Here is a 13966-nt window from a genome sequence, read left to right on the forward strand (position 1 = left end):
CCCTCTCAGCCTGGTCACAACGCATCGGTCAGGTTCAGAAACGTTTCGCTCACGTAAGGGACCAAATATCCTCAGCGACAGTAACGGCATCACTCGCAGGAGGCCTGGGGCACAGCAGCTGAAGAGGGAGTCAGCAGAGACAGAGGTCGTAAGCCTCATCTTCTTTGTCCTTCCAATGGCCTCTGGTTTCCCCCCCAAAATGGTTCAGTCAGTAGTAACTTGCTGTCTACATTACAGCAGTCAAGACATTTGCTAAAGAACAAGTCACCTTGTACTTGTGTAAATCATGGCATTACCTGACGCTGTATATCTAGAATTACCATAAAATTAAGTGAATTATTACACTTCCATTACCAGAAGCAGCACTAACTGGAGAGGCAGCAGAGGTGCCAGGAGGTTCCTCAAGCTGAAATTTCCTAACCAGGAGAATCTAACAGGTTTTGCTGCCATTTAATTCCCCTTGAATTACTGGATGAGGTTCCTTTCACTGATCTTCATCTGGACCCCGGAGAGCCATGTGCCATTTTCCTGTAACTTCTTCAATAGCTTCCGGCATAGGCAAAAGGAAATAAGGAATGAAAGTCTGGTGCCAGAAGTTGAATATTCATTTTACTCCAGCTATAGGCAAGTCTTTTTTTCTCCTTGAATAGTCTCATCATAAGTAGAGCAAGTGCAAAAATAAATGAACAAGGAGAAGCACTTTTTTCTTGAGGTGTTTATCTCCTTCCCCCCTCCAAAAAAACCAACACACACATGAAAATAGCCCATTGCTTCTTTAACCTTTCAGCTGAATCGGAAGATTCACCCCAAATGTCATTCCTCTGCTGCGGTCACATGCAGGCACAATGACAGCACCAGGGTGCTAGAAGGATTTTGCAGCAGTGCTAAAAAACAATCTTCTCCCATCCATCTGGGCAGTCACTGCGTTCTCCCCGCCAGTCAGTGGCAAGACGTTGCCAGCAGCTATTGCCAGAAAAAAAGGCATTGTGAGTTTTATTATCTTGAATCTAACCTTAAGGCTGATTTTTAACCTTGGGGTTAATGAAATCACAGAACAATTCATTTCCATGCTCATTCTCGTCATATTCCTCTCCCGACACTGTGAGCCAGATTCTGCCATTAATTAAATGAAGCAGCATAAATTTAACTTCGCTGAGCAGTTACCGGCGCAAATTCAAGCAGACCTGCATCTTCAGCAGTTTACTGAAAAGAGTCGAGGACATTGTTTTAAAAGTCTCCTTTCCACCTTTGTCTTCTGGGCTCTTGGGTGCCTCGAGGCTTCCTGAGGAAATGAAGGAAACTGAGCTGCTCTTTGAGCCTCAACCTCTCAGCCACACGTTCATCACTCCTTCTGGGGTGCCAGGTTTCAGAGCGGTCTTTTTGACTGCTCTGTCCGTATTTTCCTTTTCTGCTCTACGCTTTTATCACACAGTTATGACCCATAGGTCTTCCATACATAGGGAAAATCAAAGTCAAAACGTCGGCCTCATTGCAAACCTGCTGTCTTCATGCAGCCTTAGGGCAAAAAGCCAATTCACTCCAAAACAGTAATAACAGGGTAGAGGCTGGCTGACCTCAAGGCAAGAGAAGGAACTGTGAAGTTCTGCTATAAAGCTCAACGTGAATTTCTTGGCTACGGATTTGAGTAAAACAGGCAGCTTCTGCATCAGAATATAACCTCTTCCTTCACATATCCAAACACGCCTTCCCAAGGGCCTCGCTGGACGCCCGCTGAAATCAGTGACGGCAGCCACATGACAACACAGTTAGCTTCTGCACCAGGCTTCATACCACGTAGCCCCACTAAAGTGAAGTACAGAATTTTAGTCCATATATTATTTGAGGATACTTACAAAACACAGGCATGACTCCATCCAAATTTCCTATTATTCCGTTTCCATTTAAAAATTTTAACAAAAAATTAAAACAGTTCACATTTTTATGGGGCTAGAAACGCAGTCCTGGCACGTGTAAACTCCCCCTGCAGTCATCACGTGCGCGTTGTGAAGGGCAATGGCCTCATGGCAGCTGCATGAAAGCTGCAGGAGAAGATCCCAATGGAGGGATTCTCACTCTGCCGGCACAGTCCCAAAATCTGTGTCAACTTCAATGGCAGCTGATGGCACACCTGCAGAGGAGTGATCCTCCACGCGTGGGCGAGGGCGGTCAGCTGGCACGCAGGCAGGGCACTTTCGCACACACCGCTCAGGGGGCAGAAAGCCCCCCTGCACCTTGTTGCCACCGAATTGTTCCATATTCATCATTTGCAAGTTGACAAATGAATTAAAAAAAAAAAAAAACTCAGTATCAAATCTTTACAAAAGGTTGTTTACAGTGTTACATGTTTCATCTGCTTCTTTGACTGAAGTTTGAACATTGCCCTAGTTGTTGACACACTGGGCACTTAAATCATTACTAAATTCCTGGCCTTTTGATAATTCAGTTGCCTGTTGAGATGCTATTTTATATTTGCTGTGTTATCAACAGACCAGTCATCCTCCCACTCTGGTGTTTGGTCTACAACATTGCTGACACTGGATTCTTTACATTTTTATTCCTATCATTAAATGGAAACACTGTAAATTCTGCAATTAATGTCAAATAAACTACTTTAACTCACCTACAGGGGATCACAATTCCTTCTTACCTTTACACCAAAGTAAATTGAGACAGTACTTTCTCAGAAGACACGTTACTCACACTTATGTAAAGTTGCCAATAAATAATAATGCTTTGGGACTCCAAGACTCAGTGACGTTGACTACCGAACAGCATACCTAAGTCTCCTGATGACAGAAAATTATTTTTGTTATAGTGAAATCACACTCAAATCATGATCTGTATGGAAGAAAACACCAAATGGCACTGACCGAACTCAGGGGCTGATAACAAGTGTCAGCGAGTCCTCGTGCTGCCAGGATAAAAGAGGCCAGGGCAAAGCACGTTCAGTCGAGAGCGGGGAGGGATGCAGCGGCAGAGTTAGCAGACCTGACGAAACCCTCCGTCCGCCCGGGGCTGCGGTAGTGAAATTGCAGCTGGACGCTGAATAATCACCTACCCCGGCGTCTCCACCACGAGGTCATTCCCTCACTCCGTTTAACAAAGCGCAGGGGTTAGTGCAGCCCTCCCAGACCAGGATGCGACCCAGACCCCGGTGCTCAGCTGCTCCCACGAGACAGCGAGGGGACGGGCTGGCCGGGCGGATTTTCCTCCGCGGTTCAGATGCTGAAGCCGTCTTGGCCACAGCTAGCAAAGCCCCCGGCCAAGACGGCCCCTGCAGGAGACCGCGCCGGGGAGGACTCCAGCAGCGAGGGCCACAACCGCCACCGCCCTTCCTGAGGAACACCTGGGACAGCAGGGGACCACCAGCGGGGCAAAAAGCGCTTTGCCAGCAAAAGAAGTAAAATAAAAGTCCTGCCCCAAATACGTGGTGTTTGGCAGCATGAAGATACAGGATAGGAAATCTTAAAACAGTTATAACCTGGTTGCATGTGCAGTCACGACGGATCGATTAGCGGGAAGATTTGGGGATTATCCTCCTCTCAAAACATGCACATCAAGTTATTTTAGAGCCATGGCAGAAAGAGCGCCTGGGAACCGGCCAGGTTGGCTTTGTTTACAAAAACATTTTTACCTCAAGCTGATTGAGAAGTGGAAATGTTCAGTAGAGGAACCCAACAGACAAAATTTGATTCTTCAAATCTTCCTTTTGTCCCAGCTTTAACTGCGTCAAGGTTGCGGGCGGCAGCCGTCCTGCACGGGCTGAGCATGAGTACGGATCACGTCTTACGCGGCTCTCTGAGGACGTTACACCCTCTACTTAAGATTTTTTCTTCATTGATCTAAATTTATTGGCTTATGTTTGAACCGAATTTGGACCTGCAAAAACACACTGGTAAGGATCCAAAAAGGACGCTAAGCAGTTGTACTATCGTTTTTTTTCCACAAGATCTCCTCTAAATCTTCGTTACAATGTGACCACAGAGCGCAGAAACAAGGAGTGTTTCGATGTAAACGTTTTTCCAGCATTCAACACCATCTCCCACGCCACCCGCAGCCAGAGCCGCCAGGGAGGCGCCGCCAGGCCCAGTTTCGAAGGACCGCCGCCCTCGGGAGCAGCTGCGTTCAGGTCGCACTGCGTCACCCCAGCGTGCCCACTCTTGTGATCTATTGTGTTTTCTTCGGAGCAGAAGTTCCTGGTGTTACGGGGTTATGAGCCCTCCATTTTTACTAAAAGGCAAGGCTTGGAAACAGGGGTAGATTTTCTAGAAGATGGCTACAAGAGCTGTGTCCTGCCTGCACCGGGAGGAAGGCTGCAGACGTGCATCCCTCTCTCCCTTCTGTCACCCCCTCCTCCTTCCCACACCAGCATCACAGCAACCTCCCATGCCGGAAAGCGTGACCCAGGTATACCCACAGCCGAGAGGTCAATTACAGACTTACTGTTTTCTTAGACTCCCGTGGAATCCAAGATGATCATGTTCCTAGAAGGTGAGTTTGAGATTTATGAATACATTGCTCTGTCACCCCCACCAGCAGAACAGGTCTACCATAGACCAGCACGGAGAGTCCCCTAAAGTGCGGCAGGAGGAATCCCTTGACACAGACCATCCGGAGGGCTGCCTCCCCCGGATCTAGCACCTAGCAGTGAAATAACTCCAGGTGATGCTGCAGCCCATTAAACGAACCTGGGGGACAGATGGGATTTGTTCATGCTTCCGTAACCAAGACCTTCGCACAGCTTTATCTAGTGCACTGGGAAGAGTCTGGAGCTCTTCCGTAGCCTCCAGCCAACAGTCTCTGGAGCATTACTGCAGAACATCTTTGTCCTCCTGCAGCATATGTCACAGATGGATATAAAAGTCCTTTGCAAAGGAGGGTAAAGGACAGTCATCTCTGCTTACACATGGGAAAATAAGGCAAAAAATTGCTGATAGCAAAACAAGCAGTGCAAGTTTTCTGAGGTGTCCTGCACTGAGCTCAGCCCTGAATTTCAGGTGCCCAAGACCACGCTGCAGACTAGTGCAGGAACAGAGCCCAGATCTTTCTCCAGATATGTCTCCATGCTCCTGCATAGCTATGTGTTGCTGAAAACAGAGGGCAGAAGCACATGCTCTAGGTTTCCAGATGCTCACTCCTCATTTTGTAGGTAGCCTTGGCCAACAATGTCATATCTCAAGATGCAGCACTACAGATGTTGACGTTTTAAAGGGTGTTGCCTCTGCCCATGGTAACTCATCTTTCCCATGGATCAATTTACGGTGTAACCTCACCTCTGATTTGAAGGCCAAAACAACACATATCCACTTTTCCTCAAAAATCGCAGCAGAGGCCCCTCGGGGCAGGATTTTGCCACCCAGGGTAAATGATGATGCACTCCTCAGTCCTGCATTTCAGCAGGTGACTTCTAGGGACCAGGACCCCGTACATACACTTTATGATTCTCCACAAAACGTAGTGTCAAAGATGTAAACAGGAGGGGGCTGGACAGGAGATCGCAAGGCCGTTTGAGTGCATTCTCATAATGGGTGATGACTGAAATCCTGTGTCGGAGGTTCTGCACATCCCAGTCCCTGGGCAATCTCTCATTGGAAACGACACTGGAACTGTTCACACACCGCTCTGAAAATTTCTCCTGCTGTCAGGAAATGCAGAGTTACCTCCACCGAGGAAACCTCCCGAGTATTTGCCTGTATGGAGAGCTCCACTGGAACCAACTGCAGAAAGGAAATCGTTCTTCCTATTGGCATCCATGGAAAGTGGCGGTATGACAAGTCTGACCTGCTGCTTAACTTTCCACACGGTCACGGCCAGTCCGTTCCATGATCACTGTCGATATTCAAGCAAGTTCAGCACCCTTTGCAGGTTGCTTGTGATTAAAATGCCATTTTTACTCACTATCTCCTTGAGAAACCAACCAAGGTGCTCAGTCTAAGCACAGCCCATGTGGACCTCCTAGCCTGAAACGGTCAATCGAACATTATATGCAGAGGACAAAAAGAATACCCGCTGCAAACAAGGAGCTAGTATTCACCCTTCCTTTTAGGGCACTCCAAGGTGCAGCAGCTCAGCACAGAATACTGCACTGAATCTATTAAGATGAATTTTGCAATAACAATTGCTGTGTTTGACTCTAAGGTGATCATGGCATGAATCACTTTCTGAATGCAGAGCATATGGCTGGGAAAGGAATTTTTTTACCTAGAGTATTGATGTCTTTTTCAATACAAATGGTCAGCCAAAATTTGAAGCTGTCCATTTCTCTGTATATTCTTGTGTACTTTTCAAGCCAATCCATCCCTTTTCCACCCATAAGTCCACACCAACCAATACCCATCTGAAGCCCCCTCACACAGGGCGTTCAAGGGCACAGCTATGTTGTACAGCAGAAGCAGCAGAGCCGCGTTAGCATCGCACCAGCCCCAAGCAAATCTCTCAGCTGAGTCTATTAGCTCAGGCTGCGCTTTTATTGATTGTGGCTGCCTGGCTTCCAGGCCGCATAAAACAGGGGCAGGCCAAGCTCACAGCTGCCTGCAACAATCTGTGCAGGCAGGTCCTAAATTCTCCAGCAGCCCTGCACTGAGCTTTGCTTTGCAGAAGCTGGAAGAGACCCAGTAGTTGAGCTACCTGTACTTTCAGTAATATTTAACCCAACCTCCTCACCTCCGAGAAGTTATGCTCAGAGGACTTTGGGGGCCATGTAAGCAATACCAGGATAACAGGAAAATGCAGTCTTCCCTTGAAAAGAAAAGCCCTCTGCCAACTGGAGAAAAAGAAAGGAAAATTTGGGCAGTGTAAACTGCCTACAGACACAACAGCAATGCAAATTACTAGCATCAAGCTTACACTTGTTTCAGCCAGGTCTGGAGGGAAAGTTGCATCCCACTATAAGGTGTTGCTATAAGGCACCTACATTTCTTTCTTAGGGAAGAGCCAAAGCTTTTCTATGTGCCACTGGCTTTTCTATAGCAAATGTCACATGCAGGTGCTTAAGCAAACAGCCAGGAAGAGTAATGCATGCAATAAGGAAGGCCTCTTGGTAAACAGACTGCTTCCCTATCTCTGAAATTTACTTCTTTTCCATTCAAAAGATACATTAAAGATATTCTATTAAAGATATGAGCCTGGGGAAAATTCAGGCCCCTGGCATATAGCTCTTTGGATACAAAAACGCCCCCTCACCACACAAAGACCCCAAGGCCTGATTTGCATTTACGCACATGCCATCTGCACACGTGGTAGGCGCTGCAAAGGGCCTGCGCGCAGGCAGCGGCAGAAGTTAGGCACTGGGGGGCTGCAACCTCACCAGGAAGAGGTGGCCTGGGTGCGTTCACCGTTTCATTGCCCCAGCGCAATACTGCACTAGTAACAGCAGCGATGTAAAGGGTGGTGGGACACCACAGACAGCAGCAGGGTTCTTGATGCTCAGGTGTGAGCAGCCAGCATGCACCGCGCACGCAGCACGCGCACACACACCCACTCACAGAAAAGAGTAAGATTACCTCTGCCCACCAGAAGAACGCCTTTCAGATGCTTTACGCATAAAACCTCCACAAGTGACTCAAGGGTCCATCTCAGAAAAGCATAATGGCAGGAAGCCATAATATATTAAAACAGTAGATTAAAACAAACAAGAACATTTTGGATCAGATTACACATCACTTTCCTCACGTCTGACAACAGAAGAAATCAAAGGCAGTAAAAGACAATCGTAGACCATAATGGTCTAATAACTCTATGATAAAAGTACTTGTGGGAGTACGCTGTGACTAGCTCAGCACAGTCCTCAGGATACAGAGCAATCCTTAAATCCACAGTGGTGTGCTCAAGAGCATTACAGCTTAAGTGCTCGTTTAAGACTTCCTTGAAAATGCAACATGCTCACTTGAGAAACGTAATTAGGCCTCAGTTGCGGGTGATGTTCACACGTTATGGATCATCCTTAAAAATGACAGGAAAAGAATGACGGAGGGCTCTGGATTCCGCATTACAACTCCCTCTCCATCATCCCAGAAAAAAATAAATCTAATAAATAATGCACCCACAGCATGTCTCCCACAGGGGTGTGCTTTCTTTCAACCGTGTTAATGTCTGAAGGTAAGGAGATAATACTGCTGCAGCTATTCTAAAAAATTAATTACTATATTCATCTACGTGCATGGCAGCGATACGTTAAAATACATGCAATGCAGAACAGAAATGCCATCCACCATTACTGCTTATCCTACAGAAACGTTCTGCTTTCCCCACACAAAGCCAGGCCATATTTTGGTGGGTCCTTGCAGGCCGGTAGGAGGAGGCTGTCCATCTGCCTGGCCCGTTTTGTCTCAGTCCCTGTCCCAGTGAGCTGCGAGTCTATGGGGTGACTGCGAGCAAACTGCCCACTGGGCGCTGCTTGAAGCGGCTCAGCTCTTTCACACTTACTTGGCTGAGAAGTTGCAGTCTCCCTCTTCAGTAGTTTTGGGCCACTGGATTCCCTCCCCTCCCCTCCCCTCATGCCCAGTAAAGTATTTGAAGACTCTTTTTCCCCGTCTAGGTTCCTATTCTGTCAAAGAAGGAGAAAGAACAACAGTCTTCTGCACAGGGACAGACAGCAGTAGCCACTCAACTACGAATTGCAAATCCTACGTGTCAGTTTGACTTAGCTATTTGGATAGATTTGGGGTGATTTGCAATGGTTGTTAAGGCCATTCTGGCGTCCGCCGGGGTTGTATGAGCTCTCAAAGCCACCCCATCAGACATCTCTTACTCGGCTATAAATACAGCAGTCTTTTTCACATTCCTGAGCTCCAAATCTGTTTTTGTCTTCTCGCCCTCCCCACCATAGTGTGTGTCCTGGAGCTGAAGTGGATCGACTGAAGCATCACTTCTGCACCGTTTGGCATCATGGATTTCAATCAAGTATTGAAGATCTTTCGAGAGGTTAAAACTTTTATCACCTTCCTGTCATCTGCATCTGATTCCAGCAGCGCTGTCCCCAGCTGCCTTCTGGGTCCTGGCGATGCACACGTTGCGTTGTCAGGAATACGCCATCTAGGCAAGTGCCAGTAGATTAACGTTCACTCCATCCATCACAGAAGATCACCGTACTGTTAACTAGGCTCCAGTCAAAATTCCCCTTATTTCCCATAACTCATTGACAGGCCTTGATGTACTACAAGCAAGTTTTTCTGTTTCCACTAGTTACCAGATATGGAGGAATCAACGGTAGAAGCACCGGAAAAGAATTAGCCTGAAATAGGGCATTTGCACAACACATCAATACAAAACATGACGCACTTTCCTGAAGAAACATGGAATATGGAAGATAACTGTGCACTAAGGATGACATCTGAGGTGTCTTTTGAAAAGACCTGGACATGCTGCTTTCACATGAACACAGATCATGATGAAGTCAACAGTTTGCCAGAGACGATAGCAAACGCCGGGGGATGAGTTATCAGACTGGAGATACCACGCGTGCACACACACTTCTTTTTATCCTTTGGTGAGAGCAGCATTTTTCTCTCAGACAAGCACTCCCTGCCTGCTTTAGAGCTTGCCAAGGGCAGAGGACCCAAACGTCAAGGGAAGAGCATACAAACACAACGACTCCAAACAACGGCAACTTGAAATGACAGAGCCTGAATATAAAGCAGGCGTTTTATGTATTACAGAATTCAAAATTTACCCCAGCAGAAAGTAAACACCTTTATTTAAATCAGGATACTACTAGAGACGGTTAATGTTCTCTTTTAAGGAAAAAGCAAATTAAGACCTCTATATTTTTCCTGTTTTTCTGCAATAAAGCTGCATTCCGTTTCTTTCATGTTAAGAATAAACTCCCAAATTAATTTCAAATAATAGCAAAGCTCCAATTCAGCTGTCATTCCTTTTCACTTATTTCTTTCTCTTGCTTTTTCTCCTCCTCTCACAAAACCCAGGAGAAAACAAAGTTTGTAAACTTTAATTGCTATTTTTCTTTGAACAGCAACATTTTTGAAAGAGGTAAAAATTGTCCCTCCTTTCAGCAAGCCATCTTTGTTGGCAAATTTGTTTTCACTCAGTTCAACTCGTGGTGATTTTGGACAGAGGAAGGAAAAGACACATAGAAATTCCCAGCTGCCTCCCTGGCTGGACATCCCCCTGAAGGATCTACGCAAGCATTGCTGGCACCACAACGGATCACCTTAGATGATTCCTACGCTGCCAGATAGCAGGCCTAATGACATACACTGAGGAAAGGTGTGAAATCCTCTGACCAGGACTTGTCCCACCTCACCCTAGGCAAGGAACCGGGCGCCCGAGAGGCGGAGCGGAAGGCGCCCTCCCCAGCCCCCGTCAGATGTAGATAGGCTGACGCATTCTGGAGATGTCCGCGTCCCCCCATCGCCTGCACAGGGAGTCAAAAGCAACCAGGCTCCTCATTTAAGTGCCGGCAGTCGGGCTGAGGCTGCACGTCCGTAGCTCTGCCTCTAGCCCAACGTTGCAGCACCTATAGATTTACAGGGGCAAATCTTACAGCGGAGTATTTGAGTGATTTTATGTCTAACCATTTGTACCTCACGGAAGTGTTGCAATTATTGTTTCGACATGTATGACTTCTACGAGCGTGCTGTCAGGATCTAGCTAAAAAATAAAAAGATGGCAGTAAGAAAGGTTCTTTCCAAACGCACAAATCAGGAAGTCAAAATTCTTTCGACTCTGTCTCTTGTAGCTCACTAGTCCCACTCTGACCTCCAAGCCAAGGGAAGAAAAGAACTCAACACTTGAGATATCCATTTGCTATCACTGGAAACCTTGCTCCACGTTGCCTCATAGCCCACCGAAATGAAGAGATCCCATTGATTCAGCAAGCATCAAACTGGCTTCTTAACTCTCCTAATTAAACTCCTGGTAGCTGCAATTAGCAAACACGTTTGCAGGGAACTTCAGGACGTTATTTACTCAATATTTAATAAGCCCTGTCTGCCCCCACTGCATATTCTCAGTTCACTTCAGATTGTCAGAACATTTCCAGTGATTTCATAGAAACACGGGCTTTGCCATATCATTGTTCTAAACTTGAGTGCTTTGTGCCCAGCATAGCAGTTACAGTACAAACCAACAGAAGGAGTCACAGCAGCGCTGCTGAGAAACAGTAAATTGTTCAGTATAGCTTAAGATACTGTTAGTCTAAATCATAAACATAGTGAGATTATGAGATTATTGAGACTATCTTCAGTTTATCTCCAGCTCTGCTAACAGAAGTAGTAATTTTCTGCAAGTGCTGTAGTTTTATTCAAAAAGTTGTCTTCTGACAGAAATTACACTGACATAGTTGTCCAAGTCAGTATGTTGACTTCAAATAAAATATTTACCCCTGCCAAAGTTAATAGCAACAGATTAGCTTAAACAGTAAATAAATTCTGAAAATCTTGAGCAAAAACCTGCTCTCATTCAAAGTTCTGCCATTATGTCTTCTGGGGATCTCCTTCCTTCTCTTTGTCGCGAGCATATTTTCACGTTTCTGGTACGAGCTCCGCAATACCTGGATTTTTGGGTCAGTACAACCTTCCTATCGTCCCAGCCTTTGCCTGCCCGTGGTTCAGATGTTCGTTTCAGTTACGCCTCTCCCTTTACGCTGCATCCATCTGTTCTGTGGTTTGAGGTTTCTCAAAGCCGCTCTGACACAGCATTAGGTGCACCAGCTTCTCTGCCTGGGAAAATTGTTTGGGGAGAGATTTCTATTTATAATGGCTTTTTTTCAGATGCTGCAGTGTATTTGTAGCTGTTATGCTTTCAGCCTCACAGAGTATTTCTCTTTTCTTCTGCTGTGCAAGGTATTCTCGCCACTAGGGAGTGTAAATGTGTCTTCACATGCATTTCTGAGACATTTCTTGAAACCTTTCCATAAATCAGCACAAGAAAATTTTGGTCTTTAGTATATTGCGGATAATGTATTTTGACATCGAGGTAACGAGACAGAGGTTTGACTTTTAACTCGACGTCCTTCACTGTGGGCCTGGTCCGCGGAGGGCTGAGTCCTCACAACCGTCAGTGAGGCTAGTGAGAAACGCCCAACACCCAGCATCTTCGGGCGTCTGCGCTGAACTCAGCGGCTCAGACGTGTTTTGCTCTGCGCTAAAACGCTAGCGAGCCACAAACAGAGCAGTGCCTCGCTTCAGATCAACTTCCCCTTTCCAGCAACAGCGTTCTGCAGTTTGAATCTCTGCCAACGCTTCTGTGTTTTTAAAACAGTAAAAAGAAAAATGCTGTATTAGTGCTGTTAAAGTTACTTACTGCAGTACTTAAGGTACAATAATGTTTCTTCTGCGGCCCGATCCTGGCGACAGCGAGACATACGCCGGAGGAGCTCATGGGTTGTTCCGCCTGGGACACGAGGTTGCACGCTATGCAAGCGTGAGACGTTGTCCCTGCAGGAGTAAACCATTTCTCCCTCTCGTTACAGGCAGCACAAAAAATACAACACACAAAATTAAAGATTAACATACAAATTAAGAATTACTAGTCCTGCAGGCACGTGATCAAGCAGGGGGTCAGCACTTGCTAGAAAACCATCCCGCTACTGCAAGCAAACTTGCAAGGGCGCTCCGATACCAGTTCTCAGTAACAGTACGAACCGGGGCTTCCCTGATGCTCCGTGACATTTAGCCTTTATTCCCCACCCCGTGAATCGTGACCTCGGCTAAAGTCCTGTCCTCCGAGAACAATGGGAATGACACCTTTAGTGCTTTCGCCCTACTTTATGGCCTCCTGATCTCTTGGCCTTTGGAGTTCAAATGTCACATCAGGCAGCAGGCAGGCAGTTTGGGATGTAACCTCTGAACTCTGAAGGATAAAAGACTGTGACAATCCATCTCTGCATGGTCAAACGAAGAACGCTATTCAATCAGACCTTCGAATGCAAATTAAATAACATTTTCCTGCCGCTTACTGCTGAATCCAAATTTAAAAGGAAAACAAAAGACAGATTTTCAACCTGCTCCACATTTATAAACCAAAGCGTTACATGTGCAGGAGAAGAACTTGCCTGTGTGGTAATAGAAGGGCTTAAAAGTTATGAATTATAAATAAATCACTTGCAATAGGTTTATAGATCAGGACTTAAAAAAAACCCAGCAACTTGAAAGCCATAGTGCACCGTACACACCCTCTGACCGATGCATCACTTGCCTTTCCAGCCATCCACAAACCCTTGCTTAATGAACCAGGGTTAATCGGCGCTAGCTGGCACAAGCATTAACATCCCAGCATTGTCCGGAAGGATAAAAAAGGACGTTGTGAAGAACAGATGGTATTTGCCAGACAATGCAGAGCGCCTTCAGCTGCAGCACGGCTTGGAGCCCGCACGGCGCTCCAAGAGCCAGCAGCGCAGCGCGGCACACTGGCGCCCAGCGCTCCTGCCCGGCGCGCGGCCCAGGCACCGGGCGCGTGGCAGAAGTCAGCAGGCTGCAGCCCTGCCCACCGCGACAAAGGTGGCAAAACAGGAAAGCAGATGGATGCTTCCTACCCTTATAACTAATGCCCAATGCGAGGATGCTTCCTTAGAATTTGAAAACATACTGGGAGCAGCTGGTTTCCGTTTCTAAGAGGTTATTAAAGGGTAAAAGTGAGTTAACATATCTGCTGTTAACAGGACATGAATATTCATCCTCCTGCAAACTAAACCGCTCGCTCTCTCCAATGCGAAGTGACCTTGATGCCAAGACAATCTCATAAATTCCCAGGATTAGCTTAAGGAAATTGTGTTTAAGTCTTATTTAGAAAGACATACATACAATTTTTGTAAAGATGATTTAAATAGGTATTTCAGTCAAGCTGTTTTAAAGAAATTTGAATCAAGTAATGACAAATCACCTCAATTGAACCTTCATCAGCTCCAGAGCAAGCACAGGCACAGCGGCGCTCGCTCCTGGCCACGGCAAGGCGAGCGGCGAGTCCACGGCCCCAGTGCGGGAGTCGCCTCTCGCCAGCACCCGGTGGC

The sequence above is a fragment of the Struthio camelus genome, chromosome Z (assembly GCF_040807025.1).
Source record: "Struthio camelus isolate bStrCam1 chromosome Z, bStrCam1.hap1, whole genome shotgun sequence".
NCBI classification, from domain to species: Eukaryota; Metazoa; Chordata; class Aves; order Struthioniformes; family Struthionidae; genus Struthio; species Struthio camelus.